General features: G+C 38.9%; 1 protein-coding gene across 1 annotated transcript in view; it reads right to left on the minus strand.

The window, feature by feature from the left end:
* The window catches only part of MFSD9 (major facilitator superfamily domain containing 9), a 500,650-nt gene that overhangs the window by 406,778 nt on the left and 67,867 nt on the right, over positions 1-26,005 (minus strand). The window lies entirely within an intron of this gene.

Here is a 26,005-nt window from a genome sequence, read left to right on the forward strand (position 1 = left end):
GAATTGTCGTGGAAAGAGTATCAATGGCAAGTGTGGCAGAATGCTTGCTATCCACTTTGGTTAAATAACAGAGAACATTTTATTGCCTATCTGAAAAACAAAGGGTTAAAGCATTCAGAAAACAATTAATTGATTCATAGAACATGCTGGAGGGATAGATTCCCTTTGCAGAGACTTCCCTTACTATGGAACAGGGTCCCAATCTACATAGGACAGAGCCCCTAACTATCACTCTTCAAGAGGAACCTTGATGAGTGGATGGGTAACAAAGTTCACACCGGGGATCACACCAACAGCACTACTAGATAGGGGCCAAGGGTACTAGCTGCTAGTACAAGGGTCTAGGGAACTACTAAAAGTGCGGTGAATACCGCACAACGTGGCTGGGCTAATATATGCCTTCGGGCAGATAGCCCAGTACCAACCTATGTGATTATGTGTTATATAAAGAGTTTGTAGTGTTGATTGTATTCAGTCTCAAGCATGAGACGAAAGCACTTACTGGATACCTGGTTATTTTATTTTATGGTTTTAAACAGTTTTATTAAAAGTTTTCTTGGTTTTCATACCAGCTGGTTTGCTTTGTTTGACTTTTGAAATAACAGCTTCATGGTTTTGTTGATTGATACTTAACACAATGTTATATCTGGATGAGTAGGTCCATCCTTTTCAGCAACAGGACTAAAGCTGCAGACCTTCAGTCAGCTCAGCATATAAAAACGTTCCCACCTCTGCCTACAATGCTCTGTTGGCTAGCATCTACTACAGATATATTTATAGTGCTCTAGATAAATCAGCAAAAAATGTATAATTGCAACTAATTCTCTAGAACATGGCTACTGTTGTAGGGGAAGATGGAAGAACAGGTTGATGAGGTTGTACATCCTCATCTAGATCTAATATTCTGGTAATTAGACTAGTAGTAATCTATGAGTCTGTGAACCTATGAACTACATGACTTTCGCATCCTGTATGAGAATGGTCATCACATATCCTCCTGGATGAGGACCTTCAAGGAAACATACCCCTAATAACTGCACCACCAAATGACGACAGCAACCTAGATCTAACATACAGCATTTAGTATTTTGTAAAAGTATTCACTAAAGCCACACTGCTGCTGCACAAACATTACCTAAGGTTGTATTTTTGATGAATGTCTGAAAGGTAGCCACTGCCCTAGAAGACTGAGCTCTGAGCACAGAAGGCAAAGCTTTATTATATTTCTCATAACAAAAATAAAACATCATGCAATTAATTATTCATCTGCATAATGCAACTATAAAGTCCAGCTTTGTACATTAAAAAAAAAAGAGACAAAAATGTGAGACTCTCCTGATATATTTGGTTCTTTCCATGTAAAATTTGAGCTGCCTGTGGACATCCACAAAAAGCAACAAATATACACAAGAATATATAGGAAAGAATACAGACAGGCTTGCAAAGTATTCTCAGTGGCTGTCAGTGACATAAATAAAAGTCTAACTCAAGATTACATTATTCTTGGGAAAATATGTAGAATCAGCACATAAGGTTTGCAAAACAGAGACTCTTCTCCTGAAATTAACTGTCAATGGAAGAAGCACTTTCCACGATGTGTATGTTAACTCTGCCATAGCAACTGGTTCTAATGGGGGGGGGGGGGTCACTTTCTCTAAAACCAATCATAAATCCCATGGAGGGACAGGATTCTTGATAGCAGGCTGACTAAGAAACACATTTCTCAGAAAGGCTTTACAATTATTTAAGAAGCCAAGGATGAGAGTTAGAACCTTGCAAAAAGATGTTAAGGACAGCAAGGTGCACTATAACAGAATAACTTAACTGTCAGTTAAATATATGAGAAAACTAAACTAGCACTGCAGTAACTGGGCTTGTGAAGAAAGTTAAATCTTTAGAAGTAGCCCAAACAGAAAAATCTATCCATTTAGTTCTGAATGTTTTTCTAGTATTAGAACTCTGGACAGATGTCAATATTTAGACTTCCCCAGAGGAATATGACGAGATCACTGTTGAAACTGGAGCAATCATGCAATTAGACAGATGAAATGAAGGTTAGGTGTAGAGGATGGATGGGAGAGGAAGGTTCTGAATAGCATCAGACATAGAAGCTTCTTCTAAAGATAAGGCTTAAACAGTGGGGTCCATTTCCTGGATAAAAGCATTCTTGGGTGTGTTTTCATAGGAGTGATGAGGGAAAAGAAGTTGCCGCACTTCATACTGGTCAGACAGGCAACAGGTCGCATCATGGTTCCCTCATCCACAATGTAAATATACTGAAGGGCCACTCATGAGGCATCAGTAATATAGTGACTGCACCTGTTAGCAAGAGCACTGCCCTGTCCAGGAAACTGCTCAACAATCATAAGATGTTCTGTTGACATGACTCATTCCTACATCTTCAATGCATCTCATTGGGGCTAGGTGTAAGTGTAACCATGCCTGATTACATAATTAAACCAGTGATGTGGTGTTGGTGTGGATATCAATAAATCCTCAGGACAGCAAATCCTGAAGAGCCCAGAATGCGAGAAGAAACTACAGTTGTGTTAAAAACTTAATATAATTGTAGATGCTCATCTTTGCAGTTGTGATAACACTTGGGAATTCTGTCACAAAAGGCACAGTGTCTAGCCTAACTTCCAGAGCATCCCACACTTCCCTCTCAAGGCTAGGCAGGAACATCCCAACTGGATAAGAGCAAATCTGTGGTATAAGATGGATTTCTGTTCAAACCATCTTTAGTTCTTTTTTACCCCATCAGACTTCAGTGACTTGAACCAGCATCAGAGTATAACCCACTCAGGGAGAATATGCCCCCCAAGTATCACAGCCCATCCAGAAGAACTACAGTGTTCTAAAAAAAAAAACAAAGATACCTCTCCAAGTTCTAGGTCAACCAAAGGAGGGAGGTGCCCTACAAGGGTAGTAAAAAAAGAAAGTTAAAGGGATAGGTAACACACCTAGTCCAACCATAGGAAGAAAAGGTGTAGAAAGAAGGAAATATTACTGCAACAGTGAGCATATTTAAACATGTAATTATGAGTTCCTAAAACAACTGTACTATGCTTACCATTGCTGTAGTGATAACACTTGCAAAATCTACCAGATCTTACTGTGCAGTGGGTGATTGCCCTAAGAAGATACTGCCTGGTTGCTGTAGGAGGGCTACATTAAATCCTGCCCTGCTCCTACAGATAGTATCCTAGTTGCAAAGCTTGAAGAAGGTGAAGAAAATAGACCTGGTAGCTGCTTCATAGCTGTAAGCTGCCCCACCACCATCACAAGGCAGCAATCACTTCTGTGAACATAGTATAGTGGGCTCTGACATGCCCTGCCACAGTCTTGTCATGGAAGGTGTAACACAAGGAGGTGCAATGAGCTATGTATTTAGACATTTTCTGTTTGGAGGCGGATTTCTGTAAGCCATTTTGCAAAAGTGTACGGCTGAGGAACAACTGATCTGATCTGATTTCCTTTCTCCCTTAAGGTAAAACCTCAGTTGGCTATGGACATCCGAGGTATGGAGGATCACTCTTCTCCTTATTCAGGGTGGTAGGACAAACAAAAAATGACTGATTTACAGAAATGTTGTCTCCTGCTTGGAAGTGTTACATAATCCTTCTGGAAAATAACAAATGCCTATTTGCAAAATTATCAATGCCACCACTAACATTAACCTTGCAAATAATAGAACCACCATGCTCACTGACAAGAAGTCAGGATGGCATTACTTTGATGAGACCATTCTTTAGCACTACTATGGGGAAAGCACCTTCAATAACTTCAGGCCAGCAAGATGGACTCAGTTACCCAGAGAAATATGTTCTCATGTAGCATTGGATGGTTTCAAAGTTAAACTGAAAGAACATCTGCTAGAAAAAATACCGACCGTTGACTGCTTTTGTGACACTGGATAAGTTGTTAAAGGCTTACAGACTTACTGTAACTGGAACATTTACAACTACCTCATGTAGTTATCATTCTGCCAGGAGAACACCATCCTGCAAATATGGAAATAGTGTACATCTTTCAACACTGCTTGAAACATTCTGAATAATATTTCTTGCTACTCCTTTTCTCTGTGTATTTACTTTTGATGTTCATTTGTTACTATATGAAATATGATGTATTTTCACTTTTATTACTGATTTTGTTAATGCCAAAAATAACTTCAAGCAACACAGCTCAGCAGAGAAAAATTATCTCCTTTACTGTAAAACACCACATGTATGTGGGACAGTATGCAATCCAGGTCTTGTCTCCTCAAACACAAAAAACTTCATTCTTTTAAATTATAACTGCTTCTAGGCAGATCATTTTCTATCTATTTGCTTCTAGGCAGATAATTTTCTATCTATTAAACTATAGCCACTGACCAATTAAAACTGAACACCTCTGTATTATTCTGCTTACAAAGAATCTGCATACCCCTTATCTGTGCCCTTTCATATCAAGCACAAGTTCTGAGCTTCCACATTGGAACTTTCTACACTGGAAATCTTCATGCTGTCAATGTTCACGTTGATAGGAAATGGAAAACTAAAGATAGGCCCAGATTGTCAGGATCCATCCTGAAACAAGATGAATTCCAAAGAGAGAACATATTATGTATACAATGAACACTTTTCGCCATCTGTACATTTCTCCCTTCACAATTCACCATTTCATGCCATAAAGCCTCATTCAGCCCATATATTTTCTAATAGTTGTGTGACAAAAGGAGTTACTGACAGCACAGCTAGCTGGAATTTTGTAAATAATCATATGTCATTTGTGAATATCAACATGATTTATATGCCTGTGTTACAAATGTATTAGAACTGTATGTCATACAAGATGGTCTGCACAGATGTGTGCTGAACAGATGCTTTGTAGAGTACTCAGCTTAGAGATGTGTCCACAGTGTAGCCTACTGGAAGAGAACAGAAACATACATAAACTATTTTAACTGTGTAAATATATATATGTTAACAGTGGAACCTGGAACATAGAAGGTTAACTTGCAAAACTACAGAAAAATAGTTGAAATGAAATTACTTGATAACTGTGCCATAAAAGATGGTTTCAATGCAACAAGGAGACAGGAGGTCTAAAACTAGGGAGCCTTCTGCATTGTTTTGTAAGTGTTTTACTGCTTTATGTATTCCAGCAGCTGCAAAGATCTGAGGGCTATACATTTTCACAGGAAGATGCTAAATGCTGGCAATTTTTAGCAATGGGGGTTTAACTTGGGAACTAAAGTCAAATGACAAAAAGTGATGTCATCCTGCAATCTAACCCAGCAATAATATTTGACATATTAATTTAAGAACTCTCTCAGAGAGACTGGGAATTCTGTACTTGAGAACTGTGCCATAAAAGATGGTTTCAATGCAGCAAGGAGACAGGATGTCTAAAACTAGGGAGCCTTCTGCATTGTTTTGTAAGTGTTTTATTGCTTTATGTCTTCCAGCAGCTGCAAAGATCTGAGGGCTATACATTTTCACAGGGAGATGCTAAATGCTAGCAATTTTTAGCAATGGGGGTTTAACTTGGGAACTAAAGTCAGATGACAAAAAGTGATGTCATCCTGCAAGCTAACCCAGCAATAATATTTGACATATTAATTTAAGAACTCTCTGAGAGAGACTGGGAATTCTGTATTTTGTCTTTGATCTGCTCTGTAAGTCAACTAGGGTACAGTAATTTATTTTAGATCTAGTCAGCAATATAGCTGAGCCTAAATTAGATGTTTTACTTATTTATCTGAGACTGTCCTGCAATGTTGTTTTAAATATTTAATGTGATTTTCAACGCTGATGTAACTGTAATTGTTTACTCAGTATTTTCTTGCTCTTTATTATTTATTATTAAATATATTTAAACCTATCACTGTGGCTGATATCTGTGAGACATATTTAAGTTCTGAGAGTACTTGCATATTTATTTGGTGACACTGTGGGCCACTCCTAATAGCCTTGCTCTTGGGCAAATTCATCACTAGACAAGTCTGTCTTGACATGTGACACATGAATCCAAGTGGGTGATCCCATTCATCAAGTGGCTGTAGCAGCTGCAAGCAAAACCAGGAAGAGTCCTTTCCATCTTGGTTGTAGCGTCTTTGGAGGAGTTATTGATGAATACCAGGTCTCCTGGCAATATCATAAGAACAGGTTACGTTGGGTTGCCATTGATCTACAATTTTGTGATGTATGTGCTGCAGAACAGAGAAAGGACACTTGCAATAAAGAAAAACAGATTATCAACATTTTGCAACTCTAAAGTCTTGAGCAAGGCTGCTGCAAGTATTCCTATATGTCTTCCTATTTAATGTGGGGAGTATTTCCTAGTACTACTAACTGCACTATGTATACTAAACAATACTAAAGACAATGCCCCTGACCATTTGAGACCAGTTTCTTTACAAAATTTAGCAAGTCTAGTTTTTAAACTCCAATTAATTCTCTCAAGAATTTCTGAAGCTTGGGGCCTGAGTAGTCTATGATACTGCATGTTTACTTTTAAAACCTTACATACTTGTTGTACAACTTGGTTTGTAAAATGAGTTGCCCTACCTAACTAAATACAATAGAACACCAACTCTGGGTATCAGTTTTTGCAGAAATTTTTTGCCGACTTTAGTCGCATCATTTCTAGTATAAGGGTAAGTTTCAACTCATCCAGAAAACACATTTACAATTACCAAAACATATTTATATTTTTGACACTGTGGAAGTTCAATGAAATCCCATTGTACACAGCAGAAAAGTCCTCACAGCTTTTTCAAAGACTGCATAGACAGGAGCATCATTTTTTGACACACTGTATTCCAAATGTGATTCATGTACTTACAAAATGCTGAATGACTTCTGAAATTTAAGGGGCATACCAGTCAATCAAAATTTGTCTAATTAATGCATTCTTCCCCACAAGAGGGTGCATATGATAATCCCAAAACAATTCAGTCAAAAAAGGAGGAAGGGCTACTAAGCCTCCCATCCGGGTGGTGCCAAAGGGAATCCTAAGTGTGGCTGCAACTGTCATAGCTCCATCTTACTTTTTCAGAGGCATCAGCCTGATTTTGAAAAGACTTCCTATAAAGAAACAGTTATGCAAGTTTTTTACAAGTGCTGCAAAAATGAGGCCTTAACATAACACAATGTAGTTTGTCTGTCTGCCATACCTGCAAAACTATTACCTTTTGAAATATTAGAATCATAAATTTTGGGGTGGCTCATGCTAATGGACTGCAGGACTGCAGCCCCAAAGCTGTAAAATGAAAATAACCGAAAACTAGCTACAAGTCTTGTGCATGTGTGCTTTCCTATGTGTTTTCCTATCCGGACTGCAGTTGAACGAATCCGGATTACAAAAAGAAGGCAATCAGTGTAGATGCCCCAGAAGTCTATGCAGTTACACACCACATAGACTGCAAGGAGAACGGACTGCAATGTCTGCAGTCTACATAGCAACTAACTGACTCCCAGCATTCTCGGCTCGTATTAGGGAGTAATGGTGGCTCTGGACTTTCTGCTGTAATTCGGAAGCTCTGCAAGGAATATATTGGAAGCAACCACTCTTGGACTAGGGAACTGGCAGCTTGGAAGCAAGCATTCTCACTGGTAGGGAATAAATTGTGTGTTTGCTGCTGTAATTCGGAAGCTCAGACTGACTAAGTATTCTCGCTGGTAGGGAATTTTGTGTGTGTGTGTGTGTGTGTGTGTGTGTGTGCGTATGCGCATGCATGTGTAATGCCCCAAATGAATATTCCTGGTAGCTACAGTTATTCAGGCTCAAATCCTGTACCTTGGATACAGGTAGCAAGAGCCTGAATTCCCTACCCATCACCACTGCAGATTTATGCCTCATATCTTTGTTTTGAATCTGTTCTGTTCCTCATAAATCTGTGGTTTTCTGGAGTTTTATAATAAATGACAGGCATTTGAATTTCAGACTTCATAGTCTTCAGAAAATACATGGTAACACTATACAAAACCTTTTATTCTAGCAATTTTCTAAGTTTATAACAACAATATTTGAAAATTGTCCCTATTTTTGGGGTTGTATTCCCCCATTATTGGCTTTGTCCAGTTAAGAGGTTGAGAGCTATGGTGAGAACCAAGAACTGAATTAATTAAATATTTTTGGGGGCTGTATTCCCCCATTATTGGTTTTGTCCAGGTGTTTTGTGCTAAGAGGTTGAGAGCTATGCTAAGGTGAGAACTGAATTCACTAAATGATAGCCAATTAAGTTTCAGTCTTTGTGTCTTTCAAGAAACAGCTTATATGGCATAGTAGTATTGTTGCTCTGAGTGCAGTGCATAGGGTCCTGAATTCAAGGCTTGGCAGTGAAATGCATGGTAGTAACATAACATTTTATTCTAGCAACTTTCCAAGATTATACAAGCAATGTTTAAAATGTGGCTCTGGTTTTGAGGCTTTTGTCTCCCAGCCAATACATTTTGGCTTTTTCCAGATTTCTTGTGCTGCAAAATTGAGAGATACAGTTGAGTGTCGCGTGGATTTTAAAAGGAGATGAGAGCTTGAAGAGAAGTTTAGTGCTGCTTATGCTGAGTCTACTTGCCTTGTTAATAGCACAACGGGTAGCCTGTACTTGCTTTTGATGCAGAAGGCTGTGGGTGCTACTCCCACAGTATGTAGATGCATTGCTGATACTGTACTTTGTTATACTTTTAAAGGGGGTGGATGCTGCAATCCTGAGAATGTCTTCTATGGAGGAGATATCTAGTAAGTGTGAACCTGTTATCAGTTTGCCATCCATTCCCTATTGCAATATTATTAACTTATCATTTTTTTAATGTAACACAGGCAATTTATTCTTCAAGGGCAACGGCCACTTTATTTGTAAATGAAACAATGAAATATAAAGTTGTTTGCTAGCAGCAACCTGTTCATTAGTTACAGATCTCTTTAATGTGGAATTATTTAGTTGACTTTTACTTCTGCAGAGATTGTGCATATTTACTGATACTGGTGGACTGTACATGTTTGAGTAAAGTTTTATGATGGAAATGTTCTGAATTGGGCAGTTTTGTCATTACTGGTGCATACATTTTGTTTCACTGTTTACTGGAAAAATGTTCAAAACAATAAATTTAAAGCATCCTCTAACAACTGTACTGTACTATACAAGAAATATAATTTAATACAAATCAGGAAAGTGTTTCTTGATTATCTGATCAGCTCGGTTACGCCCACTCCCAGTTCTTGGTTGGATGTGTTCAATTAGGACCCAGTTAAATCAACTATCTACAAGCCCAAACTTTTTTTGTTACTGATTATTTTCACTGAGTCTGAATGCTACTGAAAGTGATAAAGCCAGATTGAAGCAATCACTTCTCTTAGATCTTTGTTTTTTTTTTGGGGGGGGGGGCTTAACTGTCCACACCTAGGGAGCTAAGTCCGTCATTTAGGATTTCTGCCACACAATTCTCCTGGCTGAACTATGCCTCTCAACAGTCCAGAGTTTCGCAGAATTAATAGATTTTTGCTTTTTATTTTTGGTTTGTTCCTCATAAAATTTGTGGTTTTCTGGCAAATCATTTAGGATTGAGCTCACTTAATAATGACAGACATTGGGACTCAGACTTCATACCTTTCAGAAAAATGCATGCTAAAGCAAGACCTGTTATTCTATCAACTGTCTTAAGTTTATGCAAAACAACTTTTAGTACAGTTTGTTTGTTCCCCCAATATATTTGGCCTTGTCCAGATTTCATGCATTAAGAGGTTGAGAGGTATGCGCAAATAAATCCCTTCATAGAATCAGGTATATCTAAACCTCTCAATTATCCATGATTTTGGCTCAAAATGTTGCTCTCCCCCTAATAATCCTTCAGCAAAATGGCAATTTTGGAAAACCGTGGAGGGTTTACAATTAATAAATAATTGTAATGATCAGAGTTACAGATTACTTTTATTTTAGAAATGCGTGTAGGTTCTCTTATTTTGTCAGCTGCTCAACTTAACAGTACTAATATTAAAAAATGTCCCTTTTTTGACAGGCTCCCAGCTCTATTGTGGGGCTATTTTATATTTCTGCATCACATATTTGGTCAGTTTTTCATAAAATTGAAGGTTTCTGGCAAATTAGTGGCAAAACCATTAAAGACTGAAGTTAGAAAATAATGACAGACATTTGAGTTTCAGATTTCATACCCTTCAGAAAATTCATACTAATGCAAGACCTACTATTCTATTATCTTTCTAAGTTTATAAGACCAGTATTTAAAAATTGCCCTTATTTTTGGGCCTTTGTCCCACTTCTATTAATGGCTTTTTCCAGATTTCTTGCCCTGAGGTTGAGATGTAAGACAAATATGTCAGGGCCATCACTGTCAGCCAGAGACATTTCAAATTGTGACATACTTGTTGTACCCCACTCCGCCATGTAGTGACTCTGGATGTGTCCAAGCAAGACAAGGAGCAGTTATGCAGCGTAAGTGTGCAAAGTATGCCCCCATCCAATGTAGACACAAGTACTACAGCGGCTTTTCATCTACCCTTGATTTTGCAGAATGTTCTGGCTTTCTGTCATATTTTTATACTGTTGATTTATGCTTCTTATTATTCAGAAAATGCATGTTGTTGCAGTGCCTGTTGCTCTGTGTTTAAGTAGCAATGCTTTAATGACCATCAGGTAAGCTTGTCTGGGATTGTAAGATGCAAGTAAGCTTTAAGCATACTGTTAAATAATTATCAACACTGAAAGCCTTTTTGTTGTTGCCATGCAGAGAATATTTACATAGCTAGATAACATATAAGCCTTAGGTATTGAAATGCATATGACAGTAAGGACAGGATTACAGTATTTTCAAAGTCTCACTACATTTGTTGGAGACTTGCAGTCATCTTTGCAGGCTTTACCTGTAAACTAAACAGAATGCCAATCTATCATGTGTTGTCCATAACCTCTGCAGTAATCCTTTAAGCAATTTATCTTGAGATTTTTTCTTGTTTGCTGTTCATTTTTTGGTACTTGTGTATTATCGCAACCAGATTTCTTTGGTACTTGTGTATTATCGCAATCAAATTTTCGCGGTTGCAGTAATACGCATGATGGCCTGAAAACGAGTGTGGTAAATAATGTCAGCTGATATTTAACATCTTTACTGCTGAAAAAATTATTTGGCTTACATTCGGGAAGAGAAACAATTGTTTTGCTCTTTTTCCTGTTTTGCGTGCATTACACAGGCATGCTTCAACTGGCAGGGCTATTGTGCTACTGAAGAAATGATTACTGTAACTGTGCGGAAGCAATGCTGACAATAAAAAGAGACACCCATGGAAATGTTTTCAGTGAACTGTTTGTCAACGTTTTTAAACATGCCTGAAAAGACACCTTTGTGACAGAAACTTGCACGACTAATGGGGAAAGATGTTGACAGGTGATTATGGGGTTGTTTTTTCACATCAGAAGTTGCCATCTGTGGTTTGGGTTGGTGTCGTAATTGTGACATATTTGGACAAAGTCAGGATGTGCTCCAGTGATTTCAACATGTGTTATGGCTGAAAAGTTGTGCATGGCTTGTTCGCTGGTTTTCTAATTGTATGTGGGGGGGGGAGTTGTCAGCGATTACAGTCAGGAGGGCTTCAAAGCAGTATTTTTGCTGGGGAGCATGCTTCACACAGAGGAGCAGTTGCAAAAAACAGCATGACATATTGCCGGTAAAGGGCATACATAAGTAGCTACATTACTTTTATAAGCTTGTATTGATAAACCCTGCATAAAACAGCCCTCGCTGTGAAACAAAACAGTTTGTATGCCATTTTCACTACATTAAGAGTCACTTTTAAACATCCGGAAGTAACCTGTATTATCGCAAAAATCTGGCTGCGATAATACGCAAGTACCCATTTTTACTTTGATCATATTTTCCCCATGAAACAAGTAGATAGTTGTTGTCAGGCAGCACCGCAGCAGGTCTTTTTTGGATAAGGAACATTTTTACAAGTGAGCATATCAGTATCACAGAGACTGCTACTTTCAGCATGTTACTTGTTACTTTTATAAAGCTGAACATAAATTATAATTAGATCTGCAGTGTAAGGAGAAGTGGTTTGAGTTGAGTGCTGCTTGTTTTTTTATACTTTATTTTGATTGGCATTCCAGTAATGTATTTAAAAAGTAATTTATTTTTTCATGCTTCACAACCTTTTTGTTTCCATCTAGTTATTAAGTAAGCTGTCATGTAGCCAATGCACTGAAATATTTTTTTCTTCTTCTTCACTTCATTTTGTCTTGATTGGACTCTCATAATGACGGTTTGGCATCCAGGGCAGCATATTTAATTAAAGTCTCGGTTTTGAGCATAGCTTTGCCCCTTTCTAGTTGGCCACACCCCTTCCCATTGGCCCCACCTATTCAGCTGTCTCCTGTAGCCCCCTTTGATTTGAAGTCACCAGCCGCCACTGGAGGCGCACTTGACCACAGCTATTTCCTTGGGTAATAAAAGTACATTCAATAGTCCATGAATAAAAACAGAGCCTTTAATAACACTCACTGTTGATGTCAAGTACCCGCTTTCTCTACAAAGTGTCACAAAATCATGCACGACCTCTTTAAGTATAGCATGAATCTGTGAAAATTCTTACTGTTTCGTCCTTTGCTAATCTGCATGCTTCAGTAATGTCTACAAGTTCAACTACTTGAGCAGACACACTTCTGTTTAATTGCCCTGCCAACAGTACTTTATTCTGTGCACATGAAAAATTCTGCTACTAATGTGCTGTCTTCCTTTCAAACAGGATCCATCAACAAACAGAAGTAACTCAGAATTTGGTAATGGGACATCTTTGAAATTTGAACTAGCAGGAAGCAGGTGGTTAACTGCAAAAACACAATCATGTTTCTTTTTCATCTACTGTAGGAATTAAAGAAGCAAGGTTAAGAGGTGGACATCTAATGACCTGCAAAGAATGGTTATTAATCCAAACATAATGAAACAGTTGTGTAACAGACAAATATGTTTTGGTTCTTAGTAACAGTGCCTCTATAGAGTGAGGAATGACCATAAAAGTCTCATGCTCAAGAGAGAGAGCAGCTGCCACTTCTACTATGCATGCCATTGTGGCCACTGCCCAAAGGCAGTGGAGGAGGGTTGCTGCTACAGGATTAAGCAGGTCTAATACCATTGTTTCTATGTTATGCTGGTTGTCCTAATACTACTTTACTTTTTCACAACAGAGTAGAAAAACCTCTCTTTGAATAATCGGGTAGCCCAAGAGCAAGAGGGTTAGAATATCAAATTTTGAGGTGGACAAAAGCTTGCTCATGGTGTTCCTGCCAGGGCGAGAGCTTAGGAGTATCATTATTTAGTAATTCTAACAACAGCTTAAATACCACTACATAATTAGAAATCCACTGTCTGTAGTAAAGTGTCAGTCCCAGAAAAGCCTGCAGCTGTTTTAACATTCGAGGGAGTGGTGCAGCTTCAATAGCAATAATGCACAGAGGTAAAATTTGCCAAATGCCTTCTGAACTGAGATGTCTGAAGTATTGGACTTATAGCTTCCACAACTGCAACTTCGCTTTACTAACCTTAAATCCTAATTCTGCTAATTTGGTTAAGAGAAAACAATGTCTTGTCTACAACTGGAGTAAAATTGTAAAGATAAAAGCAGATTGCCTACATAATGTATTAAGACCGACCCACAGGGAAATTTAATTTTGTCTAATTTTTTCATTTCTCTAGACAAAAAGAATAGGTGATTCCACACAACCTTGGGATATTCTTGTCCCTGTATATTGTTGTGTCTTGCATGTAAAAGCAACCAAATACTGGATGTCTTGCTGTATAGGTATATAGAAGAAAACAGAGAAAATATGTATCACTGAAAAGGTGGCAGTTGTTGGCAGGAAATAACTCAATATTGTAGCTAGGTTAGGCACTACAGGAACAATTGGCACTACTACAGCATTAACTGCTCTTAAGTCTTGTACAAACCTATATCTGCTCTTGCCTGGTTTCTTGTAAAATGGGAATATTACATGGGCATCTAGTCAGGACAATTATTCCTTGCTAAAGCAACACAGAAATGGCAGATTCAGCTTTGCCTCAGTTAGTAAGGGATACTGAACTACCACATGTACATATTAAAGTTAGAGCCAGTTAAAGTTACTTTAAAATTATTTTAATGAGTTCTATATTGTTGTCATGTGTAGTCCCACGCTGCAGAGGAATGTTTTTAATTCCCTCCACATTCAAACATAGTAGAGGTCTGTACAGATCTAAGTACTGCAAACAGTGAGTCTTTCTCTGCACAGACACCAGCTGAATACAGACACAAAAGGGAAGGTTCTTTTGGAATATGTAGGAAAACTCATTCAGGAATACAGAAAACAGTTCATGTAATTTACACAAGGTTTAAAGAGGTAGTAGTTCCTACCATGAAAATATGTTGTTCTTTTAATGCACCTATTTGAATGGGAACAGATTTCATTTCTGGATAAGCCAAAGGAAGCTTAGACACCCCTATGTGCCAAACTGATTATGTGCAGAGTGGGAAGTGCTCTGCATTTAATGAAGTAATCATAGATCAAGTCACCAACAAGAAAGGTAAAAGTAGAATTATATACTATAATATTAAAGGGATATTCTTGGTTCATTGGTACCAAGGGAAAATAGCCGCATTTCCTATTTCTGGCTTTCCTAATAATCTTGCTGCCACTCTGGTGCCTGCCATGTGATACTCCAAATGGGAGGGTGTCTCTCCCCTTGCTGTGGTTCTAGGACATTTTGCGGAATGGTAGGCTGAAAGAATGGGTCTGTTTGCTGAGAGAAAGGACATTCATCATACCATTGTCATGTCTAGTTATCTGTACTCAGTGACATTCAGGATAGTAGCAGAGTATCTGTAATGGTAATACTGGGAAGCTGAGAAGATTTTTAAGGGGTTGAGAACAGCATAACTGTTTTTTGTAGTTAATTAGGAGTTTAATTTGCTCAGCTCAGTGGCAAAGTTTGAAGAAGTACTGTTAAAGCTGTGACTGCAGGCATGTATGGACATTTACTTGCTTGAAGTAAAAGTATGTCATCAGCATATGCAGTTAGGATCAGTTTAGGGAGAATACTGAGAAGATAATTAATGAATAAAGAAAAGAGTAAGTAGTCCAAAACAAAACCTTTAGGGGGACACCTGTATTTAAGGTTCCAATGGTAGAAAAAAGGTTGTTACAATACACTTGTAATGTCCTACCTTCCAGGTAGCTTTGCAACCAATTAATGACATTCTGACCAAAGTTAAATTTCTGATGTTTCAAGAGAAACAGTTTGTGATCAACAACTTTGAAGTCATATCAATGAATACACCTGCTGTGATGAGTTGACTGTTTACATTACATTAGGCTACATTTCATGTACAGGTAACAGATCACAGTTATAATGAAAAGCATCAGTAGGAATACATAACTGCAATTAAATTTGAAGAGTACAGGTTTAAATGGCTGATGAACAGAATGTGTGGTATGGCAGATTTACTAAACATGCTGCTCAGAGTGCAGAGAAACGATTCTTGCACCATTGTACAATGGTCTTAGTCAGACTAAGATGGGGCTAAATGAAGGACGTAGTAGTGCCAAAGGCATTTTAAATATGTGCAGTTTATCAATGAGGAGTCCTTAGCTGTTAATATGTATGGGCAATTGCCTGCAGAAATTTTTTTCAAAATTTTTGCTATAGGACAGCGTGTAGAAATGGGATGAAAGTCCATGAAGATTTTGCGTAGTTTGACCTTAGAAGGAGGCATGACAGCATGCTTAAATAATCGGGGTACTGTGCTGGTGAGTAACTATATGCCAGAGGTTCTGCAATTTTGTATACTGCTTTTCTAAGTAAAGTACACAGCAGTATTTTAGAAAAGGGTGGCTTCAAATTCTGTACCAATGTTTTTGTTTGTGAAAAGTAGCTGTGTATTCAGCCAAAGGATATTGAAAAGGTTTGTGATTAGTTTGTGTAATAGAGATAGCACAGCTGAAGGTAAGAAAAGTATTAGTGATGTTCTGAATGGTGAATGTAATGATGTTTTTATATTCATCTCAGTTACTTTTGTTTATGCAATCCAAGACAAATTTTACTGGTACAGAGGTACTAGTAGCATGTACAGTTAGATGCTTTCTTTCCAGAAATTTTTAAAATTGGTGGCAGAGATTTGTTTTTGTCTTAAATACATGGATTCATCAGAGTCAGGCACTACTCTTGTTTGTTCTCTCTAGTCAAGATATGTGTTTAGTAGTTGTACATAGGTCATGTTTTCTTTCCAGGTTTTCCAGGCTTTGTCTCTTTGTTTCATGAAAACTCTGATACCATTGGATGGCCATGAACATTTTTGCCCTACAAGTCTCCTACACAAAGGGAAAAGTAAATTTTATATAGTTGAAAGGGTGCCTAGAAAGAAAGTGAGACGTGAAGTTGATCTGGGGAACCAATTGACTGCTATAAGGTGGTAGTTGAGGCTTGTGTTGAGGAAAAGCTCTACCTGTGACTCTTTGTTATCAACAAGAAGCTGTAACTTTTTTAACACCATCTTTATTGCAGTCATCAAATATAAACTCACATATAAGGAAATCATGGTGAGAAAGATAATTCCAATATAAATAAAAATATTCTAGCAGTCACAAAAACAATTCCTTTATTTATGTTTTTTTTTCAGTGAAACTAAACACGATGTTCATACATGTAAAACAAAGATATAGGGCCATATTCAATAACACTTACACTATGTGTATTCAAGAACATCCCTACCACATTTTTTGTGCTTTCTAGTCACTCAAAAAATTATACTAAGTGTACATGTAGTCTACATTTTGTGGTAACCTTTATGAATCCCCCTCAGTATTTACAGCTGCAAGAAAATCAGTAGGAAAACTAAAATTAGGAGGAAGAAGGTATGAGTTATGCTTGTGTTGTCTGTTCACTCAGAACAGTGTACACTTAGTGTAGGTGTTAATGAATCCCAGGAATAGGGTCAGTTGTCTTCATGTACAAATATAACGTGAAGTCCTTTCAAAATATACTATTCTAATTCAAGACCTTCCCACCTCATTTAATCTACCTGTGACTATACGAGGTATCTGCTTTGGAGTTTTGAGGGACCAGGAGAAAAGAACTGTGCAAAGGCCACATATGAAGTCTGGAAATATGGTAAACATTTAGGCATCTGTGAGCCATGTTGGCAATAAATAGAGCTAATGTTGAGTGGTTTCCAGACTAGAAGTTAGGCCTGTTTGGCTAACTAGTTCTAGGTTAAGCTGTTGAAGCATTATTTCAGGATTATTGGATTCAGGGCCATTACCATCCAAGTTGAAGTCACCCAGAAGTATGGTATTCTTGCTAGGTCCATCAAGGAAAGTTTATATGACAATGTCTCTAATAACAGAGATAGATACTTAAACAATAATACATGACTGGGTTTGGGTAATGCTGAATTTATCCATGGTTCGTGTGGTTTGATCATGACAGCAAATCCCGAGTGATCAAGCAAAGGCAACCATGGGTAAATATGACATTACCCACACTCAGAAGTGAGTTACTGCTATTATACAATGACATTTAAGAAACAAATTGCTTACCTTTCTTAAATAACGTTTTAGTATAAATGTGCCAAAGTGTTCTCCACATTGTTTCCCTGTTCTTCCACATTTTCTGATGTACTGCGCATGTGTATAGGATTTATGTTCCCCCACATGCACAGTGCATCAGCATTGTTCAATGGGAAAAAAAGAAAATCTGTTGTTTTTTTTCTGTTAGTATAAGAGAAAAATGTGGACATTCTCTGAAAATCTGTACAGTTCAGAAGTATGACAGTCTACTGAGACTGCCCAGAAATACAAGGAAAAGCAGGTATGTTTTTGTTTCAAGTTTTCCAGAACTGATTTCTTTGTATTTGGTCTGCCCTCAACAGCTTATATCAATACAAAAGTTTGGCCACTCAATGGTACTTCAGTGGCCAGACTTTTTTCTATTGGCATATGCTCTATTTACAATGGACATGCTGGTCGGGCTGACTAATCAGTGTGCAGGTTTTTAATACTAATGAGAAGTCATTGTATAATACAAATTAATTGCAGGTGACCATCTGCGCATGCACATACTTAACGAATGAGAAGACTAGGGCAACAAAAGATGTTCAGTTTGTTACATGTACGAGGGACAAGAAACAATGAAACAGACAAATTCGTTAAGGGTACCTTTTCCAAGTAATGGTGGCAAGGAAATAAAGCAACTTACTGGGTGTTCTAATTCAGTGTCACAATTTAAAATAGGTATAGATGTGATGCTCTTTTCGATTTTGGCTTAGCATTCTTAGCTGTAGTATGATGAAAAGAATTACATACATGGCTTCTATTGAGGCCCTGACCCAAATTTAACATTGTATTACTGTAAAAGAAATATATGTTTTGCTGCAGAACATCCCAATAAAAATGACAATATTAAGTATGTGGCAAAGTCTGGTGAAATGTTATAATATATAAAAATCAGAAGTATTTTACTATTTTCCACAATCAAACACTACTTTCTGGATTTTTAGAACAAGTACACATATGACTCTGTCATTGTCCATGTTGGTGTGAATGACCTAAGCTGTATCTCCCTGGACTGCATGAAAAGAAACATGGAAGAGCTCTCTCATCACGTAGTCCAGGCCGGTAAGACCCTGAGTAGCATCCTGCCCTCACCAAGAATGATACCACGGTATAAAGAAACAATTGGCTAAGTTTCTTGTGTCATTCAAAGATGATCCAGTGTCTGTCCGCCAGGGATGACATGCTCGACAAGCCATGCTGCTTCGCTAGAGACTGCTTGCACCTGTCACCCTTAGGCTTTCGAATACTGGCCAAGTCTCTTGACACCCCCATAGTGCCTTTTTAGGCAAGGCTCAAAAGACAAACCCACTGCCGTAAATAGCACAAGTAACAAAAAACTGAGGGTAATGCTACTCATTGCCAGAAGTTTAAATCTCAAAATGCACGCACTCGAGGCACTCCACGGTATGGAGAAAATCGATATATGTGCAGTAACAGAAACATGCTTTAAAGCTCCAGAGAGCACCCCAACACTACCAGGCTACAACTCATACCATACATTTCGGCCTCAGAACCCAAACCGAAATACAAAAGGCAGTTGAGTATCCATATTCATCAAGGATACCCACACCTCCAGGTTAGTGGCACAGCATGATGCTTCAGAGATCATCCACGTGCAACTAATAATGGACAAAACTGCAATTCAAATTGTAGCTTGCCACAGATCACCCACCATGTCCCAGGACCCCATTCCACATTTCTGGAAACACTGGGAAGCATAAAGGTCCTACCAAACACCCTAATATTGGATGATTTCAATTACCCAAACATTAACTGGGAGAACTACTCAAGTACTAACTCCCTTGCCCAACATTTTCTAGAACTTATAAACTCAAATACCCTGGTTCAACTGGTCAACACTCCCACCAGAGGTGACAACATATTGGACCTGGTCATCACCAACATGGGCAACCAGAGTTCCACACCGGAGGTCAACCCCTCGCTGATTAGATCTGACCATAAACAAATCACTTTGGATATCCACATTCTGCCCCCACCCCCTGACAAGGAAACCACCATGAAAAACTTTTCAAAAGCAAACTTCACGCTACTTAAGGCTGAGGTGGAAAGATTCAAAGCCCCCATGCTGAAGAATAACGCTATCCAAGCTGCAAAATCCTTTACTAATGCATTCTACGGGCACCTCCAAGAATTAATGGATTGTGCCATCACAAGCAAAACCAAGACTCACTCCACCAAGAAAAGGAAACCAGTCTGGTGGACTCCTGCCATAAACAAGCTATACAACAGAAGGAGGAAACTAGCACAGAAAACAGTAAAATCCCAAGAAGGGAAGACATCCCTGATCAGTATCAGCAAGAAACTATGATCTCTCATAAAATCAACCAAGGCGAGCTTTGAAAGAAAAATTGTCAAGGACTCCAAAGATAACCACAAGGCATTCTTTAGCTATGTCAAGAATTTAAGTGGCAATGCTCAGATCTGCTCGGAGTTTGTGCAAAATGGCACAAAATACACTGAACCGACTGATCGCCAACATCTTGGCAGACAGGTTCAGCACAAACTTCACCCCCCTCTCACCCCCAAAAGGGCCCATAACCATACCAGAAGAATGTAGAGTCCCTGAAATCACAAACACTCAGGTTAAAACAGCCCTCTCCACAGCCAAAAACACAGCATCAATGGGACCAGATGGTGTCCCAGGCTGCGTCCTACACGAGATCAAAGACAAACTAACCCCTCACCTAAACACACTGTTCAAACTCAGCCTCTCCACAGGCTACATACCCATAGAGTGGCACACAGCAACGGTTATTCCACTCCACAAAGGTGGAGCCACAACAGACCCTGGGAACTATTGCCCTATAAGCCTGACTAGCTTTGTTTGCAAGGCTATGGTGGAACTAATTAACAGAGACATCGGGAACCACCAAACACTGTACCCTACCCAGTTCAGTTTTGTTAAGGGCAGATCATGCCTCCTAAACCTGGTGGACTTCTTTGAGACAGTTACCAAGGCTATAGACGAGGGAAAGGTGGTACACACAGCCTACCTAGACCTCGCAAAGGCCTTCAGCACCATTCCTCATTCTGGTATTATAGACAAGCTCACCAGCCTGAACATAAACCCCCAAGTCACAAGATGGGTTGCCAACTGGCTCATGGACAGAACCCACATGGTGAGAGTTGCAGGAGCTAGATCCGACTCTAAACCGGTTACAAGTGGTGTTCCCCAGGACTCAGTCCTAAGACCCCTCCTGTTCGGCATATACTTCTCAGAGGTACAGGCAAGCACAGGAGGACTATGGCTGACCAAGTTTGCAGACGACTGCAAACTAGAGACTATAACTGACTCTCCAGCTGACACAGACATCCTCCAAAAGGGTCTCACTAAGATGGATACCTGGTGTCAAAATCATGGTCTCAAGCTAAAGGCCAAAAAGTGCATAGTCATCCCCTTTGGAAAAAACAAAGTACCCACAAAACTACCACATTGGTGGTAGTCCCCTAAATATGGAAGACGTAATAAGGGATCTCGGGACCCAAGTAGATAGTAATCTCACCTTTGATAATCACATTGCCAAAGTGGTTAGAAAATCCTTCAACATGGCCCACCTAATCACAAAAGGGTTTGCATCCAGACCAAAAGAGGTCATTGTGCCCCTCTACTCATCAGACCCATCATAGAGTACAATGTCCCATTTGGGATGTACCTTACAAGACACCTGCAACAGCTGGAAAGACCACAGAAGTACCTCACCAAGAGGATCACTGGCCTCAAACAGATGCCCTATGCAGCTCAGCTGAAGAAAGTCCAGCTGTACTCGGTTGCATACCACCTACTCAGAGGTGATCTCTCCCTGACATACAAGGCCATGTCCAACCCAGAATTGATGGACATGCTCCACCTAAAGAAAACCTTATCCCCTCGAGCCACATGCTCTAGGGATCTAAATCTCACCACAACAACAAATAGGACGTGCGGGAGGGATAGATTCCTGTCGCAGAGACTTCCCATGCTTTGGAACAAGATTCCAATCTACATTAGGCAGAGCTCCTCGCCAACACTCTTCAAAAGAAACCTTGACGAGTGGATGGGAAACAGAAAGTTTACCCCGGGGATCACTTCAGTGGCTCTGTTGGACAGAGGCACAAGGAACTAATCTAAGGGGATGGCAAAAGCCAACACATTCTGGCTAGGCTTATAAATGCCTTCGGGCAGATAGCCTAGTACCTACCTATGAAATAACATTTGTATCTGGCCAATGTGACTACAGATCTAAAACAGTTCCTGTTCTTGGTAACAGCAAAGGACATTTCATAACAGTGGTGTTACAATAATGCACAGTTAGGCTTACTCAGCCAGTCAGCATGCTGCAAATACATCCTGCTTACTCTCCAAACACCGAAACTTAAACATTAGGACTCATGAACAGCAGCGCATTGCCTGCATTTACTTAAGTGTTTTTACCTCTTAAACTGAAAAAAAAATATTCAATAAAGAAAATACTGCATTTAATGTACAGGTAACAGCACTGTTGTAATGAAAAGTATCAGATGGAATACATATCTGTACTGAAATTAGAAGAGTTTATGTTTAAATGACTGATGAACAGAATGTGGTCAACAGACTTAGTAAACTTTCTGCTCCGAATGTAACAGCAACAATCTCAGCACCATTATATAACATGCAAACTGTGAAGTGGATAGGAAGGGATTTGTTCTTCAGTACCTTTCTTCAGTCCACCCAAAGGATTTTCGGCATCAACATGTGCACCTCAAAATCAACAGTAACGTTCACACTGCCCATAAAAGTAGCTAAAGGCTCAGTGACTGAAGAACCATTTAGCAACCCTAAACTAATGTGAATACTGCAGGCAACTTTTAAAAGTCTTCCCTTTCTCTCTCCTGGTCTCTCAAAATACATGTGGCTTAAATGCAGCCTTTGCAATAAGTCACTGCAATCAGTGTACTTCATTTAGACTGTGTTTAGCTACTTGTTTTAGAGATAAGCATTTTCTTTTTGTTCTTGTTCTAATAACTTAGTTTACATTCTATATATACCTATGTACTATCTCGATGAGGCCCCTGTTTCAGCAGGATTCTACCTGGTTAACACACATTAAATACATACGATACATAAAAACAAAAACACTGAAGTGTCAGTTAAAGAGGTATACTCCTTAAACCAAAGGTCATGATAGTTTGTAATCTTTGTAAGGAGTCATTCTTCCCTTTTAATTGTGTAGTTGTTTATACACAAATAATACTGTTTTGTAGCCATATCAGTTAAACATACTGAAGAGCCCACATAATGAAGCAATGTTGATTAAATATATACAGTGGCACACTTCATAAAAATATATATTCCTGAAGGCCTAATGTGAAAATAAAGTTTGTCTGCCAAGCAATGGTACACACTGTCTTTGCCTCTACCTCCAAGGACATGTGTGTAGGTGTTGAGGTGGCCCTTGAGACAACCAGTTTTCAATTAAAGTTCCCAGCAAAAACAAACTGGTTTTCTGGCAAGTCATTTAGACTTTTAATTTGAGACCTTGTCATAATATAAACTACAGACTGAATGGCGTAATACTTTCTTGCCAAACATTTAACATCTCCTCCTAATTTCGCTATGATCTTCACTGACAATACATGAGTGACCATGCTGTTCCCAGGATAAGCACTAAACTATGGATGCAAAGGGTGAAACTGCAGATGAAGGCTGATGCTTGGAAGAACATGCTGTTTTGCACAATACTGTAGTACTGTGCATCCAGCTATGAAGCAATGTTATGCCATGCATAAGTAGTCAAAACAAAAATAAAAGCAGACTAGCACCAACATGCACTATACTAAGTATTTATTAACTTCAGTTCATCATCTTTGCTGCATCTAACTTTTATGTTTTTTTGAGAGCACATTTCAACTATTAATGCAGCCTACCTCTAATGCAAGTTGATTTCTGGCACTGACAAAGGATTACTTATCATTATTTGGACTTTATGGTTAATAGGGACTGCTGATTTGTGCAAGTGTGGTTTGAAAAAGGCTATGATTTATATTCAAAAGTGAGAAGTCTGTATTCTGTCTTTATAAATCATCTTAGCTTCCCAGTAAAGTAAAATATTAATTTACTTAACCCTTGTTTGACAAGCAGTTAAACTGGTCAGGTGCCCTTTTTCAGTCCCAACCAAGGCCATTAGGCAATAACATTGCAATACTCGATTTTACAGACACATGCAGATAGTGTTGTCACTTGATGCTTTACAAAGATGAGATTGGACAAGAAACTAGAAAACAGTAAACAGGAAGAGTAAAACCATTTATAGCAAACCAAAATATACAAAAACACAAATCAGCTGAAAAAAACACATTTCCTCAATTACTTAAAAAGCAGATGTAGCAAAACTTCTCCAAAGAATACAGATATTTCAAATTCTGTTTAACTTGCTAACCGGGTAGCTCTTCCTTTTTAATTTCTACAAATGTTTTGGGTTTTTTATACCTTGACAGAAATAGACCCAATTTCTAAATCAAAGTATGATTAGAGTTCAAGAAATTAGTATTGCTTTAGTCTTTGATGTTAGCCAAGAGAGTTCTTCTTAACATCTGATGTGTATGCAGAATCAGAAGTGCAGCAAGGGAGGGGGTGAAAGGGGTATCCGCCCTGTATTCAAGGTATTAAACTGGGTGATTCTGAAATGCAGCTCCTCCATTCTTCTTTCTGTACTGGCATTCCTATATGTCAGGTCAGCCAATCAGCATTGTGTATGGTGAACTAAAGCAATCCGCTTGCTACAGTTTTAAAAACAAACATATAGAGGTGGGAGAATGGCAGGGATCTGGCCTGGAATATCATACTACAGCAACAGACTTGTTTTTTTCTTTTTTTTGACATTTTCAATGAAGAGCTGAGGGAAGAAAGAAGAAGTGGGGAGGTGACTTGCAGTGCCAGACTAAAAGAGTGGACCACTTTTTCAGCTCTTCAAGATTGGCCCCGAGTTCTATATGAGCCAGCCATGGCTCTGCAGAGAATTGCCTCCTTCTGCAGTTCAAACGTGGTTACATGTACTAGTAGCATGTTTAAGGATGAGTGTAAATTCTTTTTTAATAGTGCAGTTGCTCTTACTACTACTGAAATTTTCTGGATATCTTCCTTCAATAACAATAACATTACTTTTGTCTTTTTTCTTGGACTACTGTATATAGTATTCTTGTATCTATTTTTTCAATTGATGGTATTGCATGATTCCATATGATCTGAACTATGTCATTTCTAATGCTTTGTGGTCTACGCTTCCAGTTACTTTAATAATGTAGTGTTTGCACAATCCCCACTGCAACAGTATTGCCATATTATTGTGCCTTTTAGTATACTGAACCTCAGCCATGAGTATCACACCCGGCAACTGCTTCCAGTTTGTTTTTTCTGGACCTGCATTTGTCCATTTCACCCATTTTTTTCAGAAGCCTTTGTAAATCCAACTATATGTAGCCCACTGCCCTTGTCCACCATTATTAGCCTTTCACTGTTCGGTTTAAAATCATCTCTTCATTCCATTCCTGCATCAAATTGTGATCAACATGGAGTTTTCTGTACTTACCACTGTATTTGTGGGCTTGACAATTTTTGGTTATTTCCTTTCCTTTTGGTCCTTTTCTTTATATTCTTTATTTTGCTTTTTGGCACTTTTAGTTGCTGCCTGATTATTTTCTACTTCTGATTTCTATTCCAGCTCCTAGGGCAGCAGCGATGGTGCAGCGGTTAGCATTGCCACCTCACAGCAAGAGGTTCTCCGGTTCGATCCTCAGCTGGGGTGCCTTCTGTGTGGAGTCTGCATGTCCTCCCTGTGGTCATGTGGGTTTCCTCCAGGTGCTCCGGTTTCCTCCCACATCCCAAAGACATGCTGTAAGTGGACTGGACTCTCTAAATTGGCCCTAGGCATGAGAGTGCGAGTGTGTGTGTCTTCTGTGGAAGGTTGGGGGCCAAGCTGGCAACTCGACACCGTAAAACTCTACTGCCAGTCATGAGTGGACAGGTGACTTTTTGTGGCAACCCATAACCAGGAAAAAGCTGAAAGAAGAAGATTTCTATTCCAGCTCCCTTCCAAAATGCTTTTCCTTAACTAAGCAAATATGGCATCTTAGAGCCCTGGCCAGATTTTCCCCTAGTAGCATTAACACCACCTGAAGTCTCCCTTCAAAACAGGCTACTAGCCTAGTGGGACCATGCCGGTCAAAATAGAATAAATAAATAAATATTCTTCTTTTCATGTTTTAGAACTTTCACTATATTCTGATCAGATGAGGTCAGCAAATATGTATGAAGTCCTACAATCACAAACACGTAGGGCCAGATTCAGGAAGCCTCCGTGTAAGAGTTATAACTCTTACACGGAGGCTGCAGTGAAACTGTGTGATGTCAGCATGTCATGCATATGCATGAGGTGCATGAGG

This window comes from Protopterus annectens, chromosome 5.part0 (assembly GCF_019279795.1).
Source record: "Protopterus annectens isolate FY-2018-M chromosome 5.part0, PAN1.0, whole genome shotgun sequence".
Lineage (NCBI taxonomy): Eukaryota > Metazoa > Chordata > Ceratodontiformes > Protopteridae > Protopterus > Protopterus annectens.